This window comes from Eretmochelys imbricata, chromosome 15 (assembly GCF_965152235.1).
Source record: "Eretmochelys imbricata isolate rEreImb1 chromosome 15, rEreImb1.hap1, whole genome shotgun sequence".
NCBI classification, from domain to species: Eukaryota; Metazoa; Chordata; order Testudines; family Cheloniidae; genus Eretmochelys; species Eretmochelys imbricata.
This window is the reverse complement of record NC_135586.1, coordinates 31,067,503-31,088,235: the sequence shown is the minus strand read 5'-3', so window position 1 is coordinate 31,088,235 and position 20,733 is coordinate 31,067,503. Positions and strand designations below refer to the sequence as shown.

General features: G+C 45.3%; 1 protein-coding gene across 1 annotated transcript in view; it reads right to left on the bottom strand.

Annotated features, from left to right (window-relative positions):
* MYO18B (myosin XVIIIB) overlaps nt 1-20,733 on the bottom strand; it is a 183,580-nt gene that overhangs the window by 3,794 nt on the left and 159,053 nt on the right. The window lies entirely within an intron of this gene.

The following is a 20,733-nucleotide window of genomic DNA, read 5'->3' as shown; positions in this document are numbered from 1 at the left end:
CCAGCAAATGGAAGACTTGAGCAGCGCTGGCAGAAGGTGCAGCAGAGACCTGAGGGCAGGGATGGAGGGGGTATGTGAATTCCTTCTGCAAACAACCACAAATGCTGATTTTTAATTAAAGGAGTGATGCAGGCTCTGCTAATTAATCCCTGTCAACTAATAGCTATCGTTGTCGTAGCTATTATTAATGGGATGATGCTCTTAAAGCTTGTAGTTTTCCCTAGAAAAGGAATACAGTGTGTCTTTAGAATTCCCTACCATTCCCTTAACAAGGGCATGTTCTTTGGTAAACAGTATCAGCAAGTATTTGAATGGAACATTATTGTTATTGACTCACTGGAGCTTTTTTTTAAGGGCAGACACATTGAGCAGGAGGAAATGCAAGAATAAGGTGCCATGCCTCATTGGGAAAGGCTATTGGCAAAGTATCAGTTCCCACTGTCAGTGGAGAGTCTCCGTGCCTTCACTAGGGATGGCAGATGCCGGCTTCTCTGAAAGGAGCGGCTCAAAAAACCAAGGCTTGACACTGACAGCCTGGCTAGCTGTGAACCAGCATTTCTGGTTAGGAGCCTATGGAAGGTGATGGCGAGAGAACTCCTTGACAGGCCAGTCGCCATGACACATCTCTTTGACTCTGCGCCATTTGGGTACAGCCCTGAGTCCGAGACACCACTAGGGCGATCTCCCCTCAGTGATGAAGGAAGACCAAGTTCCTATGCAGATATTGTGTCTGCTCTTTCCTGGCTGAGTGTTCTGAGATGGCGGTACAAGGAGGGAGCTCTTACTATAATGTGGTGCTCTGCAGAGACGCACCTTGTCTCCATGCCGGTTTGATGGATGTCTGGGGCTGTTGGGAGGGTGGATGAGGAGGCTGATGAGGTGTGCAGATGAGTGAACTGCCGGCAGCTCAATCCAGATAAGAATGAGATGAGGCTGGTAGGCTGGGGGAAGTTATTGGGTGACGGAGAAAGTATTTGTGCCCTATCTTTACCTGAGGGTTTGTGCCAACCCCTTGAGACTGTGTTCCCAATCTGGACAATGTTACAACACCACAGACCAGGAAAGTTTTATCCCATTTGTGCCTGGTGAGGTTATGAACCTTCCTTTTGGCTGTGGGATCTCATGGACGTGTAGGCTGTGAGGTGTGGCCTAGCCACCATTTCAAATTAGTTGTGATTTAAGAAAAGTCCTTTTTGAGCTGGTGGGTCTTTGCCTCTGCAGAACAGGCTGCAGCATAACTCCAGAAGTGCCCATGATGCAAAACAACTACAGAAAGGCATTCAGTTTAAGAAGCACCCCACCACCACCACACACACTCCTTCCTCTCCTGTCTGCTGCAGAGAGACTGCGAAAATTGATTGCAATCATTGTTAGCCTTTGTGCCACAAAGTTCCACGTGAAATTCTTCAAAAAAGATCGCACACATTCATCTGAAGGCCTGAAAACACATTCCCCCCCCCCATTTAATTTTAACAATATCTGAATGGGGGAGTTCGCTTTGTTTCTTGTGTGCAGCATGACTGAGATTTTGAGGAGTTATCGTATGTTTCTTCACGGTATATAATTTTGGATCAATAATATCAAGTAACAATCTATAGGGTGCTCTCCCTCAGATTCTTGCCTGTGAAACTATGAATGGAGTTTGTCAAAATGTATTTGATTGTAAAGAATTTTTTCCAGCGTTTTGAAGCTGGAGATACTGCTGTAAAGGAAGCCTAGAATTTTCTAACACAAAACTATATTTTGTACTGCATCACTGCAGTCAGACATCACTTAGGACCTATAATTTTCTATCATGAAAAAAGTCTTGCTTTTGAATTGGTCTAACAACAAAAAGAAGAAAATGTGTGGATAGTCAATTAGACCAGAGGAACCTAAATATAAATAAATACCCGTGTGTGATGGAAGGGCTGATGTTTTCAAAACCACTAGTGGAGTTTTACCTTGACAATAATAAACCATCCTGACTAGGGAAGCGTTCTAGTTGCTATGGTAACATTATGGTAGTGAATAATTGCAGAGACAATGCCGGGCAACTTGAGACGTGGCTCTACTGACCATAAAGTAATTTAAATTTTGAGACATGTTGATAACAAACTGGCATCCAAAAGCAACTGAAGAAGTCACAGGATAACGGCGCATTTGAGGTACTTTCCTTATTGCGTGACATCAATACACAAAATCAAATGGTGTGGGACGGCTGAGCCTCTGTACAACATCTGCTGCTCCGTGCAATTGTGGGCTTGTGATTTCCCAAAGCCAGCAACATAAGACAAGGTGCACCAAGGTTCTGCAGCAGGAGGAGGCCTGAGCAAACTGAGAAGGGAGGGGAGAGGCTCCTAAAATGGGAGCACCTGTCCAAATGCACTGGCCTCCCCACCCCTCTGATCGGTTCATGAGCATCTCATGGTCTCACTCCACCAGCCCTTTGGGTCAATGGATAGTCTCCTATTGATGTCGGTGAGCCTTGGATTAGGCCCTAAGAACTCTCCTGACACCTGGGGCTAGCAAGTGATGGAGAGGGCTAGCCATGAGTCAGATAGAAACACAGCTCTGCTTTCACTCAGAATGGTCCCAAGCTGCTGGACTTTCCCGCACTAGACAAATTGAGCCATAAAAACTTCAATTTTACTAGCATACAATAAAATTCTGGGGAACATGTGACAAGACTAAACTAGTATGCTGAGCATACTATTGCTGTAGCCCTGGCTTTCATGCAATTTTCACTTAAAGCCAATTCATGGAAGGTCCCAAACCATTCACGTCATCTCTTGGAATCATAAATTGTATCCTACAGAAAAGCTGGTGTAATCCTTCCAAGAGGATTTACATGGGAATTGCCCCTGTCCATTTCTATGATTCCAAGCAAAGTTGTAAATTGCAGCACCACTGGATTTCATCATTTAAACAGCCAGCTTTTCAGACAGCAGCTTCAATTTTCCTTCTGGTTTTCAAGGCTTAGATAAAACTGCACTACAGAGGCAAGAATCTCTAACAGCCTGTGAACATGAAAGGGTTAGAATCTGATATTCACTGCACTGTTCAACGTAGCAGACTCATTATCTTACGAAAGTGTTTGGAGTCTGAAACTTAATGAACCGCTCACTTGTTTATTGTTTTTTCCTATCTGTGATATTATAAATTCAACCAACAGGAACCATGCTGCTTTTAGACCTTGTCCAAAGAGCAGTTGTGAGAATTCTTATTTGGTTCATGTGCAACATCAGCTGCTGCTTTCCCTTTGTTTAAGGAGAAGAAATGAAATCACACCTAAGGCCCTACTTCACTTGCAATATTGTGGAAATTGTGGATTCCGCAATATTAGGCTTTCACCGCAATTTTGTCAGCAGTAATCCCGTCGTGTGTGGGGCTGAAAGTGGGAACCCCAGCCACCCTAGGGCTGAGAGCCCTTGGCCTTCGCTCTCAGCCTCAGGCAGCCGGCAGAGGAAAACCATGGAAAAGTAATAATAGACTCCACTACGGCAAATAAAAAGGTCCGTTGTTACTTCTCTGTGATTTTCCATGGCTTGTCCGCCCCACAGCCGCAATATTTTGACAATCATCCTGCAATGCAAGTAGGGCCGGAAAGCAGAGACTCCAGCTGTTACTGTCTCCCAACCAGGGTCACAGGGTTTAAGGCTAGAAGGAACTGCCAGATCATCTAGTCTAGCCTCCTGCGCATCACCAGCCACCACCACCACCCAGCAATCACGTACTAAGCCTAGGAACCAAAATTAGCCCAAAGTATTACAGCCCAGATTAGATTTTTATGTGCCACAGGCAGAAAACAGGAGGGACTGAGATGCACTAGTGCTTGAGGCCTCTCTAATGGCAGGGAAATGATTAAGTGAGACAGACCCAGAGAATCCTGGCAAGGGACTTGCATCCACATGCTGCAGAGGAAAGCAAAAAAAAAAAAACAACCCCAAAACAAAACAAAAACAAAAACAAAAATGCAAAATAAACCCCAGGGTCACTGCCAGCTGACCTGGGACAAAATTTCTTTGTGACCCCACATGTGGCAAGCCAGCCAGCCAACCACCCAAGAGAGAGAATGCTCCGTGCCACCTCAGAGGCCTGGTCTGCCCAGCCCAATATCCCATCACCAGCTGTGGCTATCCCTGATGCTTGGGCGGGGGGGGGGGTGTGTCACTTCCTGACCCCTGCAGGTGGCCAGCTGAAACTCTGAAGCATGAGATTTTAGGACCATAAAACAGAACCTGGAAGTGAGCCCCAGGGCTGCTGAGTCCTGCCCCTTACCACAAGCAATCCCATCATATCATCACACTAACAAAATAGTTCCAAATCCTACTAATCTGCACCCTTTGAGAAAAACCCTGTTGCTCTCTGTAGGCATTCCACAGAGCACAGCCGATAGGGAACCTGATCTGAGCATTTGCTGCTCCACTAGCCTGACCTGCCAGTCACAGAGAATATAAACATTTCTGCTCTGGGGGTTGTGTCATCGGAGGTTAAGGTAAAACCTACCAACATTCAGTGATAATCATTACTTTATGCCATCCAGGGGGTGATGGGATGCGTTAAGAGATCTGAGGCTAAATCAGTCACCGTTGTACATCTTAATAAGAGTTGTGAGTGAGAGCAGCGCAGAGACTGTGTAAATGGGATTCAGGGGGTGAAGGGATAGAGAGCGAATTCTGAGCTCCGCCTCTCAAAACGACTTGACTTCTCTGTGCTGCGATCTTTGTGATCGCAAGTGCTGTAGTCTAAGCTCTGTGTAAGCCAAAACTGCCTGAAAACAGCAGCTTCAGCACTTTGCACTAATGAGCAAGAGTGAAATCCACCGCTGCAGCCAGTGCCTTAAGCAGTGCCCAGGCCTCAGGCCTGACCTGTCCTGCTAGAGTGAATTTCATTCCGGACTAGGAACAGCGGCAGCCGGAATGCCTGTGACCTGTGGAAAGTATTCGAAAACAAGCCCCAAGCCATAGGTCAGATGCTGACTGCTGGCTGTAACAGAATGGCAGAGGGGAAGGCTAGCTTAGTTGCCTGAGTCTGGGCACAAGCAACAACGTAGTCAGAACAGCCATGTGAGTAAGATGGGCAGAATTTCATGACTCCAGCTTTATTAACAGCATTTCCACTCCTCCCAGAGCACAACAGGGCCCTGTTTCCTGTCTCTTCCCTGCTCCTTACCATGGGGTGGACATGCTCAGCTTCTTCCCATACCTCCAAAGCACTCTCAGAAAGAATTCTGGATTTCACACACGCTAAAATGAAGGGAAATCATTCTTCGAGCACAGACAGGAACATGCCTCCCAAATTAACTGCTCTGTGTGGAAGAGGACTGGTCTGTCTGCATTTCAGTGTCTGTTAGGTGATTGCACATGGAGCAAACCTATGCACTCTGCTTCTGTACTGTAATCTGGGGGCAGCAACAGTCACCCTGTGTTTTGTCCTGCAGAATTTTATAACAACATGTGCCCTCAGACAACAGAAGTGAAGTAATTCCATGCAAACACCTCCAAAGAAAACCCAGCTGCAAATACATGCAATGGGCTTTGGGAGGGTGTGACAGGCTATACTTTTATGTTCACCCTTTTTACAGGACTATGAGAAACTTTGTACAAAGTGTGCCTTGTGATGTATCATTTGAAAACTCATAATCTGCTGAACATTATTGTCCTGGTAAAATGCGTGTATCGACATTGTATGTAAGTTATAAGATTCTACTGTATAACATTGCTGTAACATGCTCCAAGTTTAGAGGCACAAACCAGTTTCTCAGAAACAAAAGATGAACCAACACCCAACCCAGGTGTCAACAAAGCCAAGTGGACTATCACCTAGTTAAGCGGCCATTTTTTGAAAGGAAGAAGGGTATAAGCAAGAAATTTAAATATTGGCAAAGAAACAGGTGGGGGTCCCATCCCACAGATCTCCTGTCACCTGAAGTCCAGCTGGAGATAATCCTCAAAGAGGAGGAAACGATATAAGAATAGAGAACACACAACAAAAATTACCTCTCTCTCCTCCCTTTCTCTCTGCTCATGCCATCAACAGCACCTGAAAGAACACTGAACTGTCTGAGGGGTCCTGGTTTGGAGGCTTCCAGCCAGTAAAAGACTGCAAAGAGCAAAGAAAAACCTTTGCTTTGAATTCATTTGGCTTGCTAAATTAGGTATTAGTTTACATTTTATCTTTTACCCAGTTCTGACTTTTATGCCTCATTACTTGTAATCACTTAAAATCTCTTTTGTAATTAATAAACTTGTTTTATTGTTTATCTAAACCAGTGTGTTTGGACTGATGTGTTTGGGAACCTCCACTTGAGATAATAGGGTTTGTGCATGGCATTCCATTGATGAAATGACGGACTTTCTATGAGCTTGTATTATCCAGAAAGAGAGTGCTGGGCAGTACAAGACACACATTTCTGGGGGAAAGTCTAGGACTGGGAATTTGCTTGTGTCATGTAATTATGACTGACTGGTCAGAGCTTTCATGTAATTCAGCTGGAATAATTTACATGCTAGAGGCTGTGTGTGAGCAGGACCAGGAGTGGTGGCTCTCACAATGTAAAAGGCACCTCAGGTTGGAGAACTGAGGAAGCACAGCTGTCCATCTGTCCAGAGTGCACCCTGGGTAATGCCACAGTGTGGGGAAAGGAGAAACCAGAGACACTGTAAGGAAACAGCTTAGACCAGGACGAATCCAGCAAGGGAGCAAGCACATGTAGCATCTCCTGCTCAGAGATCTGTCCCTGGGGAGATTCGCACTGAGGATGTAGCTGGTTTGAGGATCAGTGGGAAGAGAGAATGAGCCAGACCTGGTACAGACTGGATTAACAAAATCATGCCTTGCACTTCAGTCTATCCAGCAGGTACACTCTTCTCAAGGAGGGCTCAACATTTATCATGCTGCACTTACTAGGAAATAAACATCGGCTCTTTATTCTGCAAACCCTTGAGTCGGTCCATTGTGACATTTTTGACAAGTCACGCTGTACGTGGAAATCAGTTTAAGCTGCAAGTGAGTTTCTAAAGTAAGGAAACAGCAAGGACTATATTGAGAAAACACTTGTCATGTCTTCTCTGCACACAGTGACGACCTGTGTGGATTTTCTACCCAGACAGTCTTTTCCGATGGGAAATGAGCAGGTTGCTCAAGGTCTGCAAGGTTCTCAGCAAGTCACTGTAGCAGTGCTCCTCACAACGTGGCATGTTCCCAGGGCTTTGTCCTCTCCTCATAACAGCACTCTTGTCATATGGCTCTACTTTTTCTCCCCCACTTACTGGGCATCTAAAAACAGCCAAGTGACCAGATTCTGGCAGCTTGAAAAGTAAAAGCAAACACCACACACCCATCCTGCTAGGATGCAGTGCCCATCACTCCCAGCTCCCCGCACAGAACTTGGTGGAAATTACATTCTTTGTTTAAATCCATCGGCTTGTGCCACTTGCACAGTGCACCTTCCCCTGCTGTGACCGTCTGCCCTATTCATTCCTGCACACAGGCCCTACAGTGTGGTGTACAACCGGGCCTGCGGTCAGAAGACAACTGGCAGGGCACAGCCGTATCCCAGAGGCTGAGAGTCTTTAAAACTCAGGCTGTTTGGCCCATTAGTATGGCTACTGAGCTGTGCTTTAAAGGACGGCAACTCTGGTCCTTCCCAAGCTTGGTGGAGTCTAGGCCAGCTGTTGTAAAGGGCTTACCCTTCCACCCTGCCTGCTTTGGCCCTCTTGCTCAAGCTCCGTGTTTTATCCCGAATCAGAGTGGTTTGGAGTTTCCCCTTCTTCAGCCCACGCTAGCTCGCCACAGAGCGCTTTGGCCAGCAGGGAGCTGCAGTGCAGAGAAGCCTGCCATCTGTTCTCAGGCCGGCTCGCTTTTCACTGGGAGCCTGAAAATGCCTCTTGCTATGGCTGGTAACGAGAAGACAGAATGACCTGCAAACTGCTCCCAACATGAGCGCTCAGAGAAGAACTGGGATTCCTGGACTGGATTGTGTGGGGTGAGCCCAAGGCTTGAATTGTGGAGAAGCAGAAAAGCAGGGGCTCCCACATGGAGCCTCCAAGCACAGCCGCTCTCGGAGACCTTTCACTTAAGAGAAACAGAGAGCTCCGTGGCTGCCTACTACCGCTGCCCCGGGCTGAGTCCTGGCTTTGGACAGTTGCCCCACAGGCCCCGTCAGCGAGTGGGTGAGGATGACACGGGGGGCCGAGCCACAGCACTGGCGTGTAAGTGCCTGCAGAGTGACAGCACCTGCAGGTTGAAGAAAACACAGCCCCCGCTGGGGAGAATGAACCGTGCATCGCCCCTGGCCGCGAGTCACTGCTGAGGAACAGCACGGATGCGAATCCCCAGCACGGCTTTCATTCTTAGCGCTGCACTGAACCTCACACAAGAGCACTTAACAGGGAGGGGTGAGGCTAGGTCTGAAGCCAAATGTCCAAGGAACAATGTACTGGGCTCTGCTCTAGGTTTCAAATTAACCCCTTCAGGTGCAGCTCCACACACCTAGCTGCAGACACAGGTCCTTATAACAAGCGGCTTTAAACTAAACGGGATCCAGAGCCAGCAATAGTCTCCCTTCCCTCTACTCCAGAAGCGGATCAAGGCCCCATTCATAAGACTCTGCCCTGAAGCCCACATATGTGAGAGAGTGACTGTCTGATGACTGAATGCATCTTCCCTGCCAGTGTCACTCCAAGGCCGGGAGCTGTTCTGCTGAGATCCTGAAAAAAACGACTGCATTAAAAGCACGTACTGTTCAAACCTTCATATTTATAGATGCACCATGGAATAATCAATGTGCTTCAAAACCCCATGCTGGCAACAGCAACATCTGAGCCTCTTTTCCTGATGAATAAACATAGCTTCTGCTAGACACGGAGGAACCATCCCACCTTGTGTATGGAAGAGCTAAGTGAGCTTTTAAAACGGCCTCTGTGAAATGGTCTGTGTGCTCCCGCTCTCTAGGTGCACCTGGCTCATTTATAATGCTGCTCCTGCAGCAGCTCCTTCACACAAAGCCTTCTGGTTTGTAACCTCCTTGTGAGGAAGATCCTGATCAGCGAGAAGGGCTACAGTGATGGTCAGAGGAATGGAGAACCTGCCTCAAGAGAGCAGACTTAAGGAGTTTGGCTTGTTTAGTCTAACCAACCAGCCAAAGGCTGAGGGGAGATATGATTGCTCTCCACAGATACATCAAAGGGATAACCACTAGGGAAGGAGAGGAGTTATTTAAGTTAAGGGCCAATGCTGGCACAAGAACAAATGGATATAAACTGGCCACCAACAATTTAGACTTGAAATTAGATGAAGGTTTCTAGCCATCAGAGGAGTGAAGTCCTGGGAAGTTCTTCTTCCAAGAAGAGAACAGGGGGCAAAAGACCCTCGACTGAAACAGATACGTTTTTGGAGGGGATGGTATGATGAGGTTGCCTCCAATGGCATATGGCCCAGCCATGACAGCTATTAGCAAATCTCTCCAACAGCTAGAGATGGGACACTAGATGGGGAGGGCTCTGAGTTTGGACAGAGAATTTTTCCCCAGATGTTTGGAGATGGGTGTCGCCCACATGCTCAGGCTCTAACTAACCATCATATTTGGGGTTGGGAAGGAATTTTCCATCAGGTCAGATTGGCAGAGACTTGTGGGGGGGGGGGGGAAGGGGGGCGCTTCACCTTCCTCTGCAGGGTGGGACATGAGTCCCTGTTGGTTTGACCTAGTGTAAATGGTGGATTCTCTGTAACTTGAAGTCTTTAAATCAAGCTTTGAGGATGTCAGTAACTCAGCCAGAGGTCAGGGGTCTGTTACAGGAGTGGCTGGGTGAGGCTCTGCAGCCTGTGTTATACAGGAGGTCAGGCTAGATGATCAGGATGGTCCCTTGTGGCCTTAAAGTCTATGAGTGGGCAAATGGGACTGGGAAAAGAACGTTCTGCCTGGGAGCTCATATCCAAACTGTGTTCTATGTGTTTAAAAACAAAGCAACTCATTGCAAATAGTGGCTGGGCTCCCAGGCAGCCCGGCTCCCAGGCTAGGCCGGGGTAGGCAAACTACAGCCCGCAAGCCGTACCACGCGGCTCAGCCCCGCTCTGGCCGGGGCACAGGGTCGAGGCCGCACCACGCAGCTCCCGGAAGCAGCAGCATGGCCCCGCTCTGGCTCCCTTGTGCTCCAATGGGAGCTGCAGGGGCAGTGCCTAAGGATAGGGCAATGTGCAGAGCTGCCTGGCTGCACCTCCGCGTAGGAGCTGGAGAAGGGCCATGCCACTGCTTCTGGGAGCCGCTTGAGGTAAGCACTGCTCAGAGCCTGCACTCCTGAGCCACGCCCCAGCCCCCTGTCCCAGCCATGATCCCCCTCCTGCACCCCAAACCCCTCATCCCTAGCCCCACCCCAGAGCCTGCATCCCAGCCGGAATCTGCACCACTTCCCACACCCCTGCCCCAGCCCTGATCCCCCTCCCGCCCTCCGAACCCCTCAGTCCCAGCCCAGAGCACCCTCCTACTCCCTAAACTCCTTATCCCCAGCCCCACCCCAGAGCCCGCACCCCTTCCCGCAGCCCAACCCAAATTTTGTGACCATTCATGGCCCGCCATACAATTTCTATTCCCCAATGTGGCCCTCGGGCCAAAAAGTTTGCCCACCTCTGGGCTAGGCCTATCTAGGCAGTGCCAAGTCAAGACAACGGAGGTGCACGAGGATCACCCTCACAATGCTCTGTACTGTGACCTCGGACTCGGATGTCATATTTTTGCTTACGAAACAATCATCAGTGTAGCAAGGCACCAAGAGCTACACAACTCCAAAGCAAAGACACCCAGACCAGTGACTCGTATTTCCATTTGTCACATAAAGTGCTGTGCCAGCTGGGAGCAGTGACGGGGCTGCCCTGCATGGTACGTAAACCAAAGGAGCAAAATCGCTATGAATTCGGAGAAGCATCCGCTGCTTGGTGCGTAAGCATAGGGCCTGATTGGTTTTTACATTAAAATGCAAATAATGAATGTGGTTTAGCGCAACAGCAGCAAGGCCTTGTGCAGTAAGGAAACACTGCCCAAGTGTGTCACCTTTCCTCCCAGGGAACAGTTGTTATCACTCCCCGCGCAGGAAGCACCCAGCTCACACCCAGCAGCCACCTCCAGCCCAATCTGTCTCTTCACCATGAATGCCAGGAGCTCAACCCCATGAGCCACCTCTCACCAATTGCACAGATTGTCCTGCTGTGATAGTTGGAAGGTTCGACAGGGTGCTCATGTGGATTAAAGAAAGCCTCATTAACATTACTGCCCTTAAAACCTTGGCATTTCAGGCAAGAGTGCCCAGTAATGGAACAGCTCACAAGTATGCCCCTATCTATGAGGAATACAGATGGTGCTGCAGACATGGGGAAATGCAAACTATGGCATCAGATATGCCCCAGTGCATTTTTAATGACTTGGATAATGGAGTGGAGAGCATGTTTATAAAATTTGCAGAGGACACCAAGTTGGGAAGGGTTGCAAGCACTTTGGAGGAATTCAAACAACCCTGACCAATTGGAGAATTGATTGGAATTCAACAAGATGAAATTCAATAAAGACAAATGCAAAGTAGTGCACTTAGGAAGGAAAAATCAAATACACAGCTACAAAATGGGGAATAAACTAGCTAGATGGCAGTATTGCTAAAAAGGACCTGGGGATAATGGTGGATCACAAATTAAATATGTGTCAGCAATGTGATGTAGATGTGAAAAAAAGCTCATATCATTCTGGGGTATGTTAACAGCAGCGTCACATGTAAGACACGGGAGGTAATTGTCCCACTCAGCACTGGTGGGGCCTCAGCTGAAGTTCTGTGTCCAGTTCTGGGTTCCACACTTTAAGAAAGATTTGGACAAATGGTTGAGGGTCCAGAGGAGAGCAACAAAAATGGTGAAATGACCTATGAGGAACAGTTTAAAAAAACAGGGCATGTTCAGTCTTGGAAGATGAGACACAAGAGGGACCTGAGTACAGTCTTCAAATACATTGAGGGCTGTTATAAAGAGGACAGTGGTCAATTGTTCTCCATGTCCACTGAAGACAGGCCAAGAAGTAATGGGCTTAATCGGCAGCAAGGGAGATTTAGATTAAATAGTAGGAAAAACTTTCTAGCTCTCTGGGTAGTTAAACTCTGGATCAGGCTACCAAGGGCGTGTGTGGGATCCCCGTCACTGGAGGTTTTTAAGAACAGGATGGACAAACACCTGTCAGGGCTGGCCTAGGTATACTTGGTCCTGCCTCAGTGCTGGACTTGATGACCTCTCAAGGGCCCTTCCAGCTCAAGGTGTTAGACAAGGACAAGGACAAGGACAAAGGTGTTAGATTAGAAGAGATTGACTCCCTGGAGTGTAATGAGCGTGGGCACTGCAGGAATTCAGCTGTTTTAATAGTTTTGCACTAAGTCTGGAAAAAAAAAAAGAGCCAATACCCTTAAAGAATTAGCAGCCTACATGCGCGGCAGTCAGTCAGTTCCTCCACTGATTTAATCTAAACAGATTTTCAATTAGAAAGTGTGCGCCATTGGGGGGCATGATGGAAGTGTGGGAGGAGAGACTTCTGTAAACCTGGTCAGCATCAGGCTTGCTGCTCTGCATGCTGCAGGCGTCTTTATTTTGAGCATAGTGGCAGAATCAGCCTGTATTTTCCTACCCAGTCCTGCATTATGACAAGTCTTCTCTAGGATGTTGGTTTCAATTGCCAGAAATTTTATCAAATTATAATGACATAAGTTAAAACTTTTGATCTGTCCATGTGCTGAATATCCCCGCAGGTCTACCACAACCATCTGCTGCACCTCTGAATTTATCTGTAAACAAACTGTCCGGAGTTGGAATGCAACCAAGACAGATTACCACCACCTACTATACCTTGATCCTTTAGCATAGCTACTGTAAAGGAATCTAATGGCCTCTTTCATACGGTGACAGTGCTTAATATTATGTCGCACAATGTAGCTATGTTTGTATCTGATATTAGTACGTTGCACTGCATTTTATCCAGAGAAAAGCAGAGGGGAAGCTGATATGCCTTTAGCAAGCAGTTACAAAGTGCTGCATGCCAAAGAGGTCCTTTCCTCTTGAATGAAATATCCCTCAGTTCTTGCCGCCGTCCAACACTGAGAAGTTCTGTGCTATGCTGACATTTCTCCTGCTCTGAAGCGGTTCGCTGTATTATCTGCTATCTTGATATGATGTAGTGACTATTAAAAGAGGCTTCAACCCTGACTCTCTAGCCACACACAGAGACTGAAAGTAAATTTCATTTGCAATTAATTACATTCTGAGAAAGCACTTTGCATAGCAGAGGCTAATTTCTCCTTTGTAACAAGTTTCTGATTGCTGGGTTGATATACTGTCTCTGGGATCATTCCCACTGATAGTGATGTCATATCCTCTTTATTTTCCTGTCTGGGCCAAAGAACAGCCAGTTTGAAATTCTGTCTAGCCTGACACTATAGACCTAGTGACCCTACTCTGAAAATGCAGAGTCAGGTAGCGGCTCTGGGCTCAATTCATTTCTCAGCCTTCCTAGGCTTATCTTCAAAATCCATGGAAAGGGAAATCTCCTCTCCACACACCATGCTGCCTTCCCAAAAACCCACTTTCAGACTGAAAACTTTGCAGCAAGGAGTGTCATTTTCAGAAGTCCGCAGCACGGACCTAGCTGCACTGAAATCAAAGTGAAACCTCCCTCTGATGGCAACGGGAGCAGAGCTAGGCCAATGGGAAGTACATCCCTGGATGTCTGTGTGTGTGCCTGATTCACCTCACAAGAGACAAAGCAAGGATCACGTAGGCCAGTTCAGATGAGTTTGGAAATGTGCCAGAAAAGAGAGGGGATGAGCACTGAGACCCTCATGTTAATGAGATGAGTATCTCATGAAGATAGACAATTCAGCACAGTTCTAAATATATTTCACTCAAAGGGTCCATATGCTGTGTATTCTGGGAGTTCGTTTAATAAAGAGTTGTGCAATGATCTTCTGCTCCTGTTTCTTGGCTTTGCTCCGCTACAGAATAAACATGATTGTGAATGCAGCGATGCCAAGGGCCTGCAATTAAACGCTTGCTTCCTTTGTAAAGGGAGTGACACAAGTGGCTGGACAGATGGTCTAAGAGTGCACTAGACCCATGAGGGATTGGAATGGGTGTACCATGATGGTGAGCTTTCATGTCACAGCGGCTGCTTTAGAAGCATGCAAGCCAAGCATGGAAACTGTGTAAAACGTCTGTTGTAAAAGCACCCCTCTTTGCAGTAAATCCCACGTCTGTCTGAAATATGGGGTGACCCATGTGAAATTCACACTCATCAAGGGAGGAGCTGAGATTTCACCCAAGATGCTCCTCACCACAGGCTATCTGATTACAGGGCAGTGCAGCCAAAGCTTGCCTGGCTGTTTGTGGGAGTTGCAAAGCCAGGACTGAAATGGAAGAGGCGTGTGAATTGCTACCATCACTCTGACAAATCTCATCCCCACCGCCAAGCTTTTTAGAGAGTCAATACACTGGTCGCACTGTGCTGTCTCTCAGTACTGTCCCCAGGAACGCATGCCAATGCACAGCTGGGGCCTTTGGCATTTGAGAAATAAATATAGCAAAGGCATTTATTCTCATTGTGGCCACAGACTATGAACAGCCATTGGGCATGCATCGTTAAGGCCCAGAAGAGGAAGCAATAGGACGTTACCAAGTCTAATTTAGCCCATTAACCTGGGATCACTGCCACACCACATTTCAGCCTACAAACAGTATGAGATTTGCAGAAGCAATGAAAACAGTGTAATCCCATAATCTTTTTTTTATACAGTTACATAACATAAACGAGCCACCTTCTCTTAAGAGCCATGGAAGCCTGACAGATAGGCACACTAACTAATCAAAGACAGAAGACACACTGTTAAGCCAAACATGTTTTAAACTGAATAAAATAAACATTTTTTAAAAGCCTGAATCCCTATTTCAATGGTTCAAGTGTACACTCATATTTAACTGAGAAGAGTCATTCCTGCTGTTTTTAAACTTTCCATTCTAGCCATACATTTTTGGCCATGAATAAAAGAAAAATCACCCCCCAAAAATGCTCGCCCAACCAAATCTAAGCAAGGAGTTAGAGCCGTGGCTCTCTACCTTTCCAGATTACTGTACCACTTTCAGGAGTCTAATTTGTCTTGTGTACCCCCAAGTTTCACCTCACCTAAAAACTGCTTGCTTACAAAATCAGACAAAAAAATCCAAAAGTGTCACAGCGCCCTGTTACTGAAAAATTGCTACGTTCTCATTTTTACCATATAATTATCAAATACATCAATTGGAATATAAATATTGTACTTACATTTCAGTGTATGGTCTATAGAGCAGTATAAACCAGTCATTGTCTGTATGAATGTTAGTTTGCACTGACTTCGCTAGTGTGGTTTATGTAACCTGTTGTCAAACTAGGCAAATATGTAGATGAGTTGGTGTACCCTGGGAAGACCTCTGCGTACCCCCAGGGGTACATGTACCTCTGGCTGAGAACCACTGAGTTAGAGGAAACTTTGCATGACAGGGCAGAAGCACTAGACAGACAGTCATGTCCCATTCTGAAATGTTACCCCATTAGTATGTAAATTCAAAGCTTAAGACTGAAGTGCCATCAATAACTCATAGAGGTCTGGAATGTTGGCCTTAGCCATGTATTTCCTCATATTTGTCTGGTTTCAGCTACTTCCTGAATGTCAGTTAAGCTTAGTGTGTGTGTTTCTCTATTGTTTCAATTAGGGCTATGGGCAGTGCTAGAAGAAGCACAATTTGTAAGCATATTATAATTGCAAAGCAAAATATTGTAAACACCACAGAAAATGCTTTCCCTAAATTGGAGGCAAACTAAGACCTGATACAAAAAATCTAAAAGCATTTGCAAGCCAAACAGAATTCTGTAGTGTGCAATCCACACCAAAGCAAATGACATACAACAATAATTAGTGCAGATTACACAGCAATTAACATGATTATGATTATGCTAGTTGAAATAATTTATACCATAATATCCACACTTGCATAGCAATACAATGCATGTCCAGAGAAAAAAGAATATCAACCAAATTAGGCTCTTGGTTTTGCATGCATGAAGACCAGTACAGCTCCAAGGCAGTAAGAGAGGAGAATTTGTCCAGATTTCTCTAAGAAATTTTCCTGTCATGTTATCAATGCAAGGCAGTTCTGAGGTTTTTAATAGAAATAATTTGTTTTTGATAATATAATGTTTTAAAATAGAATAAGTAACATGGCCAGTTCCTGAATGCTCCCAGACCTCCAGTTCTAATATAATAAGAATATTCAGATACTGAAATCCAAACGTAGGTGATCTCCCTTTTTTTTTTTTTTTTGCTGTCTGCAAGCGGTTCTTTCCCTATGATAGTAAACATATAAGTAAATTATAAAGTTCAAAGTAATTTATTATCTGGGATTAGGTTCTGACTATCATCAGATACAAACAATGAGGACCCACAAGATCTTAAGAACAATTGGATGTATCCTGATCTGTTTTCATGGACAAGAAAGTGTGACGCAGTCTTCTCAAGACTCAAGAGCTACACTTGAGAGCTGCGCTGATGGCTCTATGCGGTCAGTGTTGCTGCCATATGTGCTACCACATCTGAGAGAGACTAAGCTGTGTTTCCAAGAGCTCCCTTGGATGGCACGGTCTAACAATGCTAAGGAGGTACCGGGGGGAAGAATAGCTGGTGATGTTCATCGGCCATTGACTTGGAATTGAAATCCTTGGATGCTTTGCATTCACAAGGGCAGTGTAGCTGCAGTGAATAGTACCACAAGATTCCCAAGATGAGATAGCATGTGCTAAGTGTCACAAATGTATGTCTGTCTTCTACTCCTGCTGTCTTGTAAACTAGTAACAGCTCATTGAGATTATCTGGGGACAGGGGCACTCAGCTTCAAGAGAGGCAACTGGCAGCTTCCAAACAAGACCCTGCAGGAAGACTATCAACAGAGGGACCAGAGCAAGTAGCTCTCATTCTTCAAGAAGAGTTGTCCTATGGCATGAAAAGAGATTGAGTGAAGCTGTCTCTTACTCCTCCCCTTCACTCCTGAAGGTAGCTTCACTCACCCGTTGTAACAAGGTCTGCAGAAAGTCTTTGAAGATTCCATAATCACCAGTGCTGGACGGCACTCATCTCTGGCACTTGCAGAGAGACACTGAAAGCTTGAGCAACGTAAATATTTACTACCAGGTTATCAGCACAGATGCCAATACAGCCAAAATTACCACTGTAGACAAATGTAAACATTGTGCCATTTTGTCATCACTCCTCTTGGAAGAGTCTATAGTAATATTGCAATGAGCATGACTGAACACTGCTGCCCTCTACTACATGAAACTGGCCACACACTAGTAACAGCTAATGGAGCTGCTCCTTTTGCAGCAGGACAGTCAAGGTTCTGTCTCCACCATCACCATGAAGCTTCAAGTATGCATCATTGTGAGAACCATGAAGTTTGTAGGGTGCAGTGGGCTTGTTACCATATCAATGGGCCTAGAGGAAGGACAGACCCTTCATCCCACAGAAGAGTATCTGCACAGAACCCAGCATGTAAGAGATGACGCTATAGTATAACCTAAGTCTAGCAGGGATGTGACGAATACCCAAAACCGTTATGATCTTTATATGTGTGTCCAGTCACTCTGGGACTGTTCAGAAGTGTTTGGATACTGATCCCTCCAAGTGAAGGCCCCCTGAATAGTCCCCTATCTCCTGCATACTGGGCTTAGCAGCTCTGTAGTTCAGCAATTTCAACCTTGTTACCCAAGGATGCAGTAAATTCATATAGTTTTGAATTCACTTTCTAATAAAAAGTTGACATTTTATTCTGACTGTGTGATGTCTCTTATTTACTGGGATTCAGAGTTGACAGCCATTTTTGTCCAAATACTTAATATCAGAGAATTACAGAAAAAGTTAATCAAATTCCTGATCTCTGTACACTGGGCTGAATATAATAGCCTTATATCACTCCCTTTTGGCAGCTGCTAGCTCAGGAAAGGAAAACTATCCCACATATATTAGCAAGAAGTGAAAGCTAGGTAGATTTGTTTCTCATTACTAGGGGTTTGTGTAAGCGAAATCTTAATAAAACTGAGATCAACTGATACAAGACACACAGGCTTTTTCTCATTAACTAACTAGATTCATAATCTTCCGTTTGTTTTCATTTGATACAGCTTCCTGCCTAGTACTTCAGTCTTAGATTATTTGAGGCCATTTTCAGTTATAAGGTTAGGATTTGGAATTTGCCATTCCATAGACTTGAGAACGACTCTAGATTGTGACATCTCTTCCAGCCTGAATGCAAAGGATGGTTCTGAAATTAGGCCATCGCTGGACCAATAGGTGGCTTTTATTTATCTCCCTATAGAGATAAATACTGTGCTGCCCACAGTCTACAATGCTGCCTATTTATTATAAATCCAGCACAGTTCATCTCAATGATGTAGCTTAATCCATAATTTCTTATTTATTGCCATTCACTTACAGTTACGCCTAAGTAATCTGGACCAAAGACCTAAGACAACCATAGGAATTAAGATAAAAGCATTCCTAAATGCAATGCTAGAGTAGAATTCTGCACACTAAGGATGCTCTGCTCTCTGACGAAGGACTTGTGTCAATTACCTATGCCTAAGTCTAACCATTGCTTTTATTGGTTTTAAATTCCATTTCGTACCAGCAACAGACAAGGCTCAGAAAGGCGTTTTCAAACTACAACAAAAGGTATTTAGAATAGTAGCTGTGTGGGGACTTGCTCTTCAGCAAATTAATTCTGGTTTGTATTTATTTTACCATGTAAACCTGACTTCACAGGGCTCAGACCGCTACACAATAAGAATGGAGTGTTTAACATTATAGGGAAGACCCTAGTATTAATCTTGAAAAATCACATACATTCAGTGTAGCTACAGATCAGAATCTGACTGCACACAACTACAGGGTGACTATACATCAGGTAGGCACTAAACCCCACTTTGCAAGGACTGCAGTCTGAAAGTCAGGTAATTTTGTATACAGAAACGAAAAAGATATGTGCACAATACAAGCAAAAATGACTTGGAGCTAGATTGTGCCATGGATTGTGTGGGCATGAGACGTGCAAGGGGGTAACCTCCCCTCTTGCCCCACCACACACATAAACCTCTTATGTTCCTGTATAGCCTCCCTGGCCTTGGTTCGGGGTATGCTGGAGAAAGCAGGTGGGTTGCGAGTGGGCAGAGACTTGGCTGGTGCAGCTGATCTGGGGAGAGGAGTAGTTTATTTGCTACTGCAAATAAATAGTGGGACAATGGAGAGATTCCCTGCACAGCCCCTGGCCAATGGAGCTATGCACCTTCTTCCACACAGGGCTCCTGGCAGAACGATGACATAGACCTTGATTTGAGGACTTCTGAAAATCCAGCCCATGTAAGTGCTTCACATCTGGGATGTAGAGTCACTGTCTGTCTGAAGATCCCCATAATACCAGGGCGGAATTTCAAATAAGATGCCCGCCTTGTGTCTTCATTTCCAGGTCTATTTGGAGGGTTTCAGTCAAATCCTTAGCACTTACGTGCCCAATTCTGAACCCTTCCTCATGTCAGGATTCTCTCTGGTTTCAACTGGCCTGTTCTCAGGAATAAATTCTATCCCTGCAAGCAAAGGCTGCACACTTGGCCTCTGTGCTAATGTCGTTTTGTGTGTGTTTTATGTTCTGACCCTTTTCCGGGGCTAATTTCCTCAGTTTCTAGTCCCTCACAGCTGTGACCCAAGCTGAGCCACGTTAAGTATCTACCTGTCTGGCTGCTTATATATGCCATTGTCCAACTTGCTTACAGCTTGTTAACATTTTCTTCAAAAATTAACATGTCATACATTTATACACCTTAAAATAAAATCTTCCCTTAGTGGTAAACGTGTGAGCGTATGGCATACAAATCCACAGAGAGACTGCATTATCTCTTTAAATCATCTCTAGAGAATACATCAAGGAATATTATCCTGCTTGAAGTGTGGTTTTGAAGTAGCGGCTTTCATCTAACATTCCACTGATCCTGGTTTGGAACCGACTACCTCCTTTGATTTGATGGTTTGACCTTAAATACCATGCTCCCCCACTGAGCTTCCTTCTCCACACGTTGAAAAGAATGTAGCCTGAAACATCTCTGGGCCAATGACTGTATAGTACCTGACCTGATTAGGCAGTCACTTTTCTACAGAGGTTTTAAATAATGTATTAAAATTAATGACAACAGTATTAACCTCTCAATTATGCTCCACAATGTAACTTTCCTATTTCCACCTCTTTTCTCTACTCTTCAGTCTATAAAATGGCAGCTACCTTAAATGATGGTGCGATCGGTCAAACCAAGACATATTCGTAAAATGCATACTTGATAAGACATTCTTCGTAATCTTTGGTACTCTTTGGCCATTGTGTGATAACTCCCCATTTTTAACATTCATGTGTAATAACAACTACAGGTCTCTCCTCTGTTCCCCTCCATGTACTTGCAAACTAGACAAGATTGGAAAAACCTTTCCAAGAGTGCTCGCTGAAGGCTGCTTCTGAGCAGTTTAGCAGACTAAAATAGTTCATTAGTTGGTGTGTTATGCAAACTGAACAAAACATGAAACTATGTATATTTTAATTATATTTTAATTAGACAGCAAGTATTGAAAATGTAATAACATATCTTTGCCAGATAAGCCACTTTGATGA